The following is a 10356-nucleotide window of genomic DNA, read 5'->3' as shown; positions in this document are numbered from 1 at the left end:
TCCCCTTACTGCCTTCTCACCTATCTCCAGTTTCAGTTATCCTTCCATGTTTCAATTGTACCAACTTAAAGTCCATCTCCTTTTCCGAAGTAGGAAAGGGAATTCAAACGAGCCAAACCTGTCTTGACCCTTGACTTTGACCTTTGAAGTCAACAGCTACCTCTGTTTATAAATGTGTAGGGAGGTTTCCCTCCTCTCTCCTCATGAAACCAGTCCTTCCATCTTGTCTTCTTGAAATAACCAGCTAGCTCTAGCTCTTGACAAAATTGCTCGACATGATTTGGCAACGAAATGAATGTTATTTCCCACTGGTTGCTGGGTTTTTTTGTTATTGTTTTTGTTTGTTTCTGAGATGGGCTTTCACTAGCTGACATACTGATCTCTACCACACAGGCTCTAGAGAACTCCCTCCCCAGCTTTCTGAGGTCTCAGACTATGTAAGTTCCTCTTGTTTAATCAGGAAATGTTAAATTTATTTATTATGTAGAGATATGGTCTCTATAGAAACTCGGTTGACCTTGAGCTTTGGATGCTCCTGCTTTGGTTTCTAGGCTGCTGGGTTTCAGCATGCCTGCTTTTCAAACACCAGGCACACTACCCAGCCTGGTAGCACAAGCCCTTAGCACCGGCTTAGCATTTAAGTGCTAGAAGCAGGGTGATCAGGAATTGAAATCCAAATTTGTTTACATAGGGTGTTAGAGGCCAGCCTGAGGTGTATGAGGCTTCGGTTCAAAAAAAAAAATTAAAATCAGTACAAATCAACAGACAACCAAAACCTAGATACGTGGCAAATACTTGCTGGGTGACCGAGTTTTAAACATTGATTTGATTTTATAGTTTCACACAACAATCTCTTTGTCAGCTGTTTAAAAATCTCCCTGATCAGAGAAATAAAAAGGATGAAATACTCATTTTTCTCCTTGTGAAATAGAAGCAATTGTGACAACAGTCATGGTATTAATAGCAAGAAAGATATCCAACTGGAAATCACCACCAGCACCCATTCCTTTGGCTGCCTCCCTAGCAACCATCCAGGACCATTAATCTCATTCATCTTCATTCATCTTGAGTCATTTAACAATCATTTCAGCCAGAGTTGCCGTGATAGTCAAGGATTCTAGTGTTAACAGGTGCTTGACTCTTTTTCTACTTGGATAACCTAGTCTGTTTTTTTTTTTTTTGTCATGCATTATGCTAAACCAAGATTATCTATTTGAAAAAAAATTTCAAATTACAGCTATGCCCGAAGCCTCAGACCTTCTCTTGGCACCTCCCTAGACTTTCAGAAATGACAAATAATAAGACTGTTTAGTAAGATTTTAAAATGGTATTGTTCCCGACATACTGTTAACGATGCTAATACTGTACAGTACTGTGCACATTAGACACAAAGTTTTTATAATGATGACTTAGTTATTGGTCCCTTCCTCTGAGGAGACACCTTGAAAAAGGCAATTTATTAAAGGAAGCATTTAACTGGGGTCTTGCTTATGGTTTTGGAAGGTTAGTCTGTGAGCATCATGGTGGAAACATGGCAGCAGGCAGCCAGGTATGGCATTGGAGCAGTGACTGAGATCTCACATCTGATCTTCCATTTGCAAGCAGGAAGAAAGAGTACACTGAGGCTATTGGGGACTTTTGAAACCTCCGAGCCTGTCCCACTGACACACCTCTTCCAAGAAGGCCTCACTTCCCAATCCTTCCCCAAACGGTTTCTCCAATGGTGAAACAAACATTTAAATATACAATCCTATGGAGGCTATTTTCATTTGCCCCACCACAAATGATTCAGTAATCCAAATTTTAGCAAAATGGCCTAGAAAAATCCATTTAAATAAGTCTCTGGTGTCTAGCAAGCAAAAGCGGTGACACACATGACCATTGTTCGTCAGGTTGTAAGTTAATATTCTATGTAGCAAGATCTGTTCTCTTCCTCCACATTAAATACTGGTGAGAACTGTGGCCCACTGTTAATTTCCTACAGCCATCGAGCTTCTTAAATATCAAGCTGGAACTCTCATGATCTATGAACTCCCATGTGCTTTATTTGTCTCTAAGGCCTATTAATGAGATATGGGGATTTCAGTTTCCACCATGACAACCAAGATGTGCGTATTGCGTGTTACTATTTCCTAGATACAGAAGTGCAGAACGAAATGTCCTTCTCTCCAGCTGCTGTTTTACTATTGAAACCTGGTAATTGTGGAAATTCAGGTAGACATTGTGTGACCAGCATGTTTACAAGATACAAACGGTCTGATGAATAGCTTGCGTAGAGGCACTAGATATGTCATGCCCCACACATTAATTTGTAGCAAGTTTTTTTTTTTTTTAAAAAAATCTTCTTTGGGGAGGGGAAAAATAAAATATCTTCTTTGTGTGCTGTGTTATTCTCACAAACCTATAATCTCGTTGTCCATTTTAAAAGGTGTGTGTGTATGTGTGTGTGTGTGTGTTGCTGGGGATTAAAGCCAGGACCTTGCATAATCTAGGTAAGCAGTCTGTCACTGAACTAAAAATCCAGCCCTGTAATATAATTTTAATACTTTCTGTTTCTATGGGTAAAATTTTGTCAGGTGAGTAGGGATATTTTGTGAAGATAAAAATATTTACATATTCTTTCTTGTAGGTGTTTTCTCTCATCAGTAATATTATTAGCGGTATTTACCATAGTCTATGATTCATGAGACCTGAAATCTTAAAATTAGTGTAAGAAAAAGCTCTTAACTTCAGTCCACTTACGGTGTAGCTGAGAGATTAGCACGTAAGAGAGTGAAAGGGATAGTATGGTGCCGAGTGGGGTGTCAAGAGGAAAGATACCACTGTGTTAAGATGATGAGAAATGCAAGTATATTTACCGTATGATAGGGAAAACGTACATGCAGGCAAAAACGGCCACACATGTATAACGAAGCAGAACAAATTCTATACACTTCGTTTTAAATTTGAGAGGTATACACACAGGCACAAAATATGTATGATACGTATGAATGATGTTCACATTCACAGAGCTGAAAACGTTTTCGAAGTAACTGTGTAACACATAGCACCCGGGACTGCACGCACAAGACACATTCAAGATCAAGCCCGCAAAAATTCCAGCATGAATGGTGTGTGTGTGTTATGAATTGGTAGTTTGTGGCTTCTGGAAAAGAAAGGATTAGTCTTCTTCAGGGATGTGTAATTTTGGTATTGTGAACTTTACTTTGCAATAACTTTGACCATTGTTTCCATCACTTTGGGTAACAAAACGCCTAAAATCGGTTTGCATTTTAAGTAAAAATTAAGTGTGGTATATAGTCTCTACCAGAAGTCAACACTTGCAGATTTTTAAGAGGAACCGAAAGGATATGCAGGGTCGCAGTCTGAGGCTGGACAGGGGAAGGCCATCTTTACAGAAGGGGGACACTGCAGCAGGAGGGAGAAGGAGTGGCAGAGAGACTTTCATCAACTCTTTAAATACAAGGAAACAGAGAAAGATGGGAGGGTGGAGAACCAAGGCTGCACTTCAATCTTCTCAAACCCTTCGTGCCTCCGCGGCCAACTTCGCTGAAACCCGGCGGGTGCGCTTACCTCCGTCGTAGCCCCGCCCACCAGTAGCCCCGCCCCCAAGCGCGCTCCCGTCTCGAGTTCCAGGAGCACGCGCGTTACGCACGCCCCACCCTCAGGTGCATGCAGGGAGGGCAGGGGGCGTGGCTTCGGCGGCGCGCGCGGCTCTCTCCGCGTAGCGGGGCGTCGGGCGCGCGCGCGCTCGGCCTCGCGGACTGCGTCTCGGCGCAGAATTTCCGAGCTCCGTCACTTACCGCGGTCGCCGCAGGTAAGCTGCGGCTTGGGCTGGACGGCGCTGCGGCAGCGACGGCGGAGTGAGGAGGCGCCGAGGCCCGCGGCGCTCGAGGCCGCTCGCCGTTCGCGTCTGTGGAGAGAGGTGACGCGGCGGCGGGGACCGCGGGGACGACGGGGACGGCCGAGCAGCTGGGGGGCTGAGGAGAGGGTGTGGCGGGCCGCGGGGAGCCCGAGGATGCTGGCGGGCGCTGACAGGGACACCCGGCCATGGGGCTAGTGACATCCTCAGAACTTCGAGAGAGGCAGAAGGAAAAGAAAGGACAAACCGAAATGAAATAAAAACCCAGACAAAACCGAAGTCAGTTTTCCTCCTGAGGGCTCAGGACCATCACCCTGCTTTGGGGGGCAGATGGGTTAGCGGGTCCTGTGTGACCAGAGGACTAGGGGTGACAGGAAAAGCCGCAGAGCTCGTGACACGGTTTTGAGGTTGAAAATATCCGAATTCCCCAAACATAACTAACGAAGATTGCCAGGCGCGGCCTCTGTTTGGGGCGGGCGGAGTTGAGGGTCTTCCCCCACCCCCACCCCCCACCCCCAGCTCTCTAAAGCTTGGCTTTACGTTTTCAAAGAATCAAGTCTGAGGACAAAAATTAAGGACATTCTGGAGCCCAAGATGAGGTTAGATCCTGGCTCAGAGCCAGGGTCAGTATTACTTAATCTTGAAACCAGTCCTGAGGTCGGAGAGAGTACTCTGTGTGGGAAATGGGTCTTAAAGAGGTTAAATAACTTTATTAAGGTCCCAGCTGGGGAAAAAATGAGGTGCTGAGATTCTCCCTCAGAGATTCCAGACTCTTTAATCCTGGTGCTTTTCCCACTATATTTTATGTTTGCCCGGAGAGCGTTTTTATGTATCGTCAGAGAAGACTCAGTTGATGAGAACATTATTAGAACACTTTGTGTGTGTTTACCCTGAAAGTGATCTTTGAATGTGGGTCCTTTAATCTGATGTGTTTTCCATAATACAAAACTTCAAATTATATTAAACATAGGGAAATCTTAAATTTTGTATAAATATATTAATACATTTGTTACATGCTTATTGTCTTTTACATCCCAGATTATAATTTTGTTTCTAAAGTTCCGAGGTGAATATAGTATGTGTAATTTCTGCCACTGAGTTTAATTGAAAGGGTAATTATGAAAAGCAATTCATAATAAAATAAATTGTAGTCTTCACTAGTGTGTAAAATTAGACTGGAAATAGTTTTAAGTGCAAACTTGAAACTTTCATATAGTGTGAACTTTATACTTTCATATCTATTATATATATATATATATATATATATATATATATATGAATGAAAAGCTAATAGCTAACTTGCCATATGGGTGCTGTTACATCCTTTTTCTCCAACAAGACATACTGTCATAAAATTTAGGTTAAACTTTATTGGCATTAATGTCTTGTTTTATTATGTCACTACTTTTGGTAAATTTTAAAGGATCAGCGAGGAAAGCATTTATTATGCTGTCTGTTAAATTTAAAGGTTTCTTATAGTCATTGTGAAGCCAGAAAAGTAGTTGGGTAGGTTTTTCTTTCAGTGCATTGCTGAGTAGATTAGCAGCTCTTTTAAAAAAAAAATTAATTCTTAATTTAAAAATATAGTTAAAAGCCGATTGCATTTATGTTTTTGTGATTTAGAGTTCTTGGGGGGAGTGGGGTCTCTAGGCTGCCATGTGCATTGTTTAACATGTAAATTATTGGAGGCACAGTGGGGAAGAGTGGAGACATTTCTTTTGATTGTTACTGTTTTCTCACTGAGGTAGGAATCCAGATGTAGTTTGGAGATGATGTTAGAGATGGAGACGTAGGAGTTTTGAGGATTGGGGAAGTGCATGGACTTGTAAAGTGTGAAGCATCTCCCTTGGGTGTAAAGGTACAGAGGAGGGCTGGAGGTGCCACTTGGGGTGCATAGAATCAGTGCTTCATCTTGTATACAAGCTGCCTCACAGCCTGTTGTGACTTTCATCTTTACCTTGCTGTCTAGGGCGTACACCCTTGCTCTGCCACATTCCAGGGTGTCGTCTGCCTCCCCCGGGTTGTGGGGAGGTCTCTATTTTACACAGATCAAGTCTTTTGGGAATTCAGTCTCCATAGTTTTCTCTCTGCTTAGAAATTCTTTTTTAACTCTTCCCCTCAACTGAATTACAACATTACATTTAATTTGATTTACTTTGAGTTAGTGATAGTAAGATACTTTTTTTGTTTGTTTATTTGTGCAGACATTCTTTAGAACATGTTAGAAAAGTAACAACCTTTTTCCTCTTACCTCCATCTCCTATAACTGGTAAAAGGAATTAGTGAATCCTTTTAGACGAAGAGTAAAGAAGTAAACCTCTTAGGCTTTGAAGACTGAGTAGATTCTGTCTCAGCTTAAATTTGCCTTCATAGCTCAAAGTGGTCCAAGACCATGCATGTATGAAGCAGCAGGGGTGGGTTCCAACACAGCTCTTCATACAACAAATGGAGACCCTGAGATTTGAATTTTATATTTTCACCTGTCACAGTTACTGCTATTTGTTTTTTTCCCTCCAACACTTAAAAAAAATGTGGATATTTGGTAGGTAGGTGGATCTCTGGGAGTTGACAGCCATCAAGGGCTTCACAGTGAAACCTGGTCTCATTCTCTCTCCCTCAGACCCACACGTTGTTAACTCTTGGATGGTGCAGAGTGAGATGTGGGCCGGATATGAACACCACTACCCCTTCCATCTTAGCTTTCAGACCTTTAATCTGTAAGGCTCAGGGAAAGGGTTGATGAAGGAAACTGTATTAAGATAATTAAAATTGGTGGTGTCAGAAAAGCAAATAGAAATAAGACACTTATTTTTCATTAAAGATCTTATGAGTTAGGGTCAAGATGAAGACATAAAAATGGTAATACACTATGTTAACTAATTATAGTTAGATGTACTTACTATAAAGGGGAATAAAGCAGTGATAATTAGCCTTGCTTGAGTTGGCCAGAAATGACCTCAGTACCTCTGTACTTGGAAGTACAGAACATATTTTCAGTCGAGAGCCTTCCCAGGAATCTCAGATATGCTAAGAGACCGTTGACCACATCGTATCAGCAAATAGCTCTGAATGTAAAGATTGCTGAGGTCTTTATATGATATACTTCATACCTCACAGAAGTAAACATGGACTTAAAAATGAGATCTACATAATAAATTTTAATTTCAAGGTGATTTTACCCTTACAAAATAAAATGATATTGTTTATTCCAAAATACTTGATACATTGTTGCTAAGAATGCTGGACAGAGGTAAAGGTAATTTTAGATAAGTTAGAGATTTTTTTTTTAAAATGAAGAATCTCTTTTTTTTTTTTTTTTTGGTTTTTCGAGATAGGGTTTCTCTGTGTAGCCCTGGCTGTCCTGGAACTCACTCTGTAGACCAGGCTGGCCTTGAACTCAGAAATCCCGGTCTCTGCCTCCCAAGTGCTAGGATTAAAGGCGTGCGCCAGCCGGCGAAGAATCTCTTAAAAGTACATTTTAAACAAAGGCAATTAATAAAACGATAGGATTCTCTTATATTTAAAAAATACTTAATAATTTCAAATTTCTCAGTTAGTAAACCTTCTCAGTCCAGTGAGATGGCTTAGTAGCTGAATGTACTTGGTGGCCAAGCCTAAAAGTCTTGAGTTCAGTCCCTTCAACCCACATGAGGAAGAAGAGAACCAGCTCCCAACACATGAACACACACACATACACACACACACACACCAAATAAAAATGTATATACACATAGTAAATAAGCAAAGTTTTCTCATTTTTTCTGATTTTCTGGTATTTGGCTTATGAAATGCTTTATTTTTAATTCAATTACTTGTCTATTAGGAAAGAAAGGTTACTTTAGTAGACTTTTCGATTTTCTATTTATACTTTGTTAGCATCCTGGTCACTACTGTCAGGCTTTACTAACTTGAATGGATAGAAGCTCAAAAATACTGAAATGTAATATTTCCCACACAATTAGACCCGCTCTTCAGTAATAAAGTTATAGAGTCATCATAGTGATTCCTGTGTGTTCATCTGTAATGGATTTTGTACTTCATTGTTTCTTCTCTTTGTTCTTTCTCGTCATCCTCCTCCATTCTGGTGGAGTCACATGATTCAGTTTTATTTATTATGGTTTACCAGTTTGTCTTTAACAGCCGTCAACACTATTTATTGAGACTCTTGTCTCTGATAATTTCATTTCCATCAGTTTTCCTTTATTTACCCTATTGCTCTTCCAACAATATGATAACGCTTATTATTCCTTTAATGGTTCTATTACTTTTGTATGTAGTATTGATCAACATCTATAATTAATCTCTTGCCTTGTGCCATGATTTCAGTTTACATGTACCAGTTCATTTAGTCATCATTTAGTCATTTTAAGGACCCCAAGTAGGCACTGTAATTGTTTTACAAATGGCAAGTGGAGAAAAAACAGTTGAATAACTTTTCTAACATCTCATAGCTATGAGGTGACAGAGGCAGAATTCATGTTAGTTGGTTTGATTATAGAGGTCACATTCTTAATCACTATACAATACCACTGCTTCAAGCACTGGTAATCGGTACATTTGTTGACTTTGGTACCTCTGTTATGTTGGTTAAGATGCTTTTGGTTGAAAAAAATAATTATGAGAAGATAGTAGAGCATTCCCCCAAAGAAGAAAAACCAAGTTTGAGCATAATAAGAATTTCCTACTAGGAGCTAGAGTGATGGCTCAACTGTTAAGAGTACTAGCTGTTCTTCCAGAGGTCCTGAGTTCAATTCCCAGCAACCACACAGTGGCTCACAACCATCTGTAATGGGATCTGATGCCTTCTTCTGGTGCACATAAAGATAGCATACTCATATACATAAAACAAGTCAGTCAGTCTCTCTCTCTCTCTCTCTCTCTCTCTCTCTCTCTCTCTCTCTCTCTCTCTCTCTCCTGTGTGTGTGTGTGTATAAAATTTCCCATTAGAAGAAAACCTAATGGCAGAAAAGTGATATTGTCAAAAGTGTTGTCTTTAAGGTAAATTCAGTTCCTATGACTTTTCAGTCTCTGATCTCCTGATTAAAAATTTCATACTGCTAGAAGAAGATATAATAAATGCAACTCAAGGGGTAAGGAGGAAATGGAGATGGTGATGTATTTGTTGTGGAGATTGATGGGTGGGAAATTTGATTTAAGGTTTTTTATTAGTTTATTTGTTTATTATTATCATCACTATTATCATTATAAGACAGATATGGTCTCTTTATGTAGCCCTGACTGACCTGGAACCTGTGTAGACCAGGCTTGCCTCCAACTCAGAGACCTGCTCACCTCTGCTGGGATTAAAGACATGGTCACATACTTAGCTTGGATTTAGTTTTGTTTTAAAAAGTTCTCACTAGATGTGTAGTGGATAGCTAGGCTTGCGGACTTCAGACAAGAGACTCAAATATGAATTCAGGCAAAAGTTCAAAGAAGTGATAATATGAATCCAGATATTCTGTGGACAATTTGGTATCTAAAAATGGAGTGTTAAACATTTAACTTGAATTAGTAATGTAGTGGTATTTAGTAAGGTGTGTTTTGCTAGACAATATGGGGAAAGTTCATGCTGAGTTGGTTGGTATTTCTGTTTGTTTTGTATCAAATTATCTTTGAATGAATGTGTTTTTTCTTCTTTTTATCTTCTCTTTGTCTTTTTATTATTATTTCGGTACAAAGATGATTATCAGTGTACTCTTGCTTGCTTTTGTTGTGCTGTTTCTAGTTCCTTCTTATACCTTTACAATATATTATTGTTTTTCCCATGTAAGTAATTACATATCACTGACAAAGTAAAAGTTATAATTTCATTGTTAATTTAAAAAGCTCTAGTATAATCACTTTTCTCTGCACATAAAAAGTTAACTTCTAATAATGAACATTTACTCTGGAGAAGACAAACTGGTTTTAAAAAGTTCTTTGCTTTTTTAAATTAAAGTGGACACGATCAGTACCTAGAACAGATTGTCTTCGTTTTGGAGAGGATTCACATCAGTGGCCTTCATTTTGTAGATTTATGTCAAACAGGCTGTGACAGTTGCTTTGGAAGGTTTAACAAGAAAACCTTGGGTTTTTTTTTGTTATTTACTTTGTTTTTTTTTTTTTATCAATTTTAACAATTTCAAGAAAAAAGATATAATGCGCTTCAGTCATGTTCTGTTCATTATCTTCTCTTACTTCCTTGCCCTTCCATCAGACTCCTTCCTAACAAGACCCTTCTTATGTTTGTGTTAAAAAAAAAAACCCCAAACCAGAAACAACCTCTTATTTTTGTGGTGCAGTGCATTTAATTAGGGCTGCCTGCCTGAGCATGGGTGAATGGGTGGGGGCTTTTTTTTACTTTAGTAAGGAAAATGGCACACTACAGAAGAATACGATGTCCCCTCCCATTAACTGCTCATGGCTCCTCAGGGAGAGGTGTAGTCCCCCTAAGCTAATAGTCATACTGCTCTATAGCCCCCTAAGCTAATAGTCACACTGCTCTATAGCCC

General features: G+C 39.8%; 1 protein-coding gene across 1 annotated transcript in view; it reads left to right on the top strand.

The window, feature by feature from the left end:
• The first annotated feature begins 3758 nt into the window (after window positions 1-3758).
• The window catches only part of Abca5 (ATP binding cassette subfamily A member 5), a 79908-nt gene continuing 73310 nt past the window's right edge, over window positions 3759-10356 (top strand). The window contains exon 1 of the mRNA XM_028761278.1: window positions 3759-3817. The gene's annotated coding sequence lies outside the window, so the exon portion shown is untranslated. The remainder of the gene's footprint in view (window positions 3818-10356) is intronic.

This window comes from Grammomys surdaster, unplaced genomic scaffold, assembly GCF_004785775.1.
Source record: "Grammomys surdaster isolate TR1022 unplaced genomic scaffold, NIH_TR_1.0 126906, whole genome shotgun sequence".
Lineage (NCBI taxonomy): Eukaryota > Metazoa > Chordata > Mammalia > Rodentia > Muridae > Grammomys > Grammomys surdaster.
The sequence above is the reverse complement of the archived record's forward strand: the minus strand, read 5'-3'. Positions and strand labels throughout refer to the sequence as shown.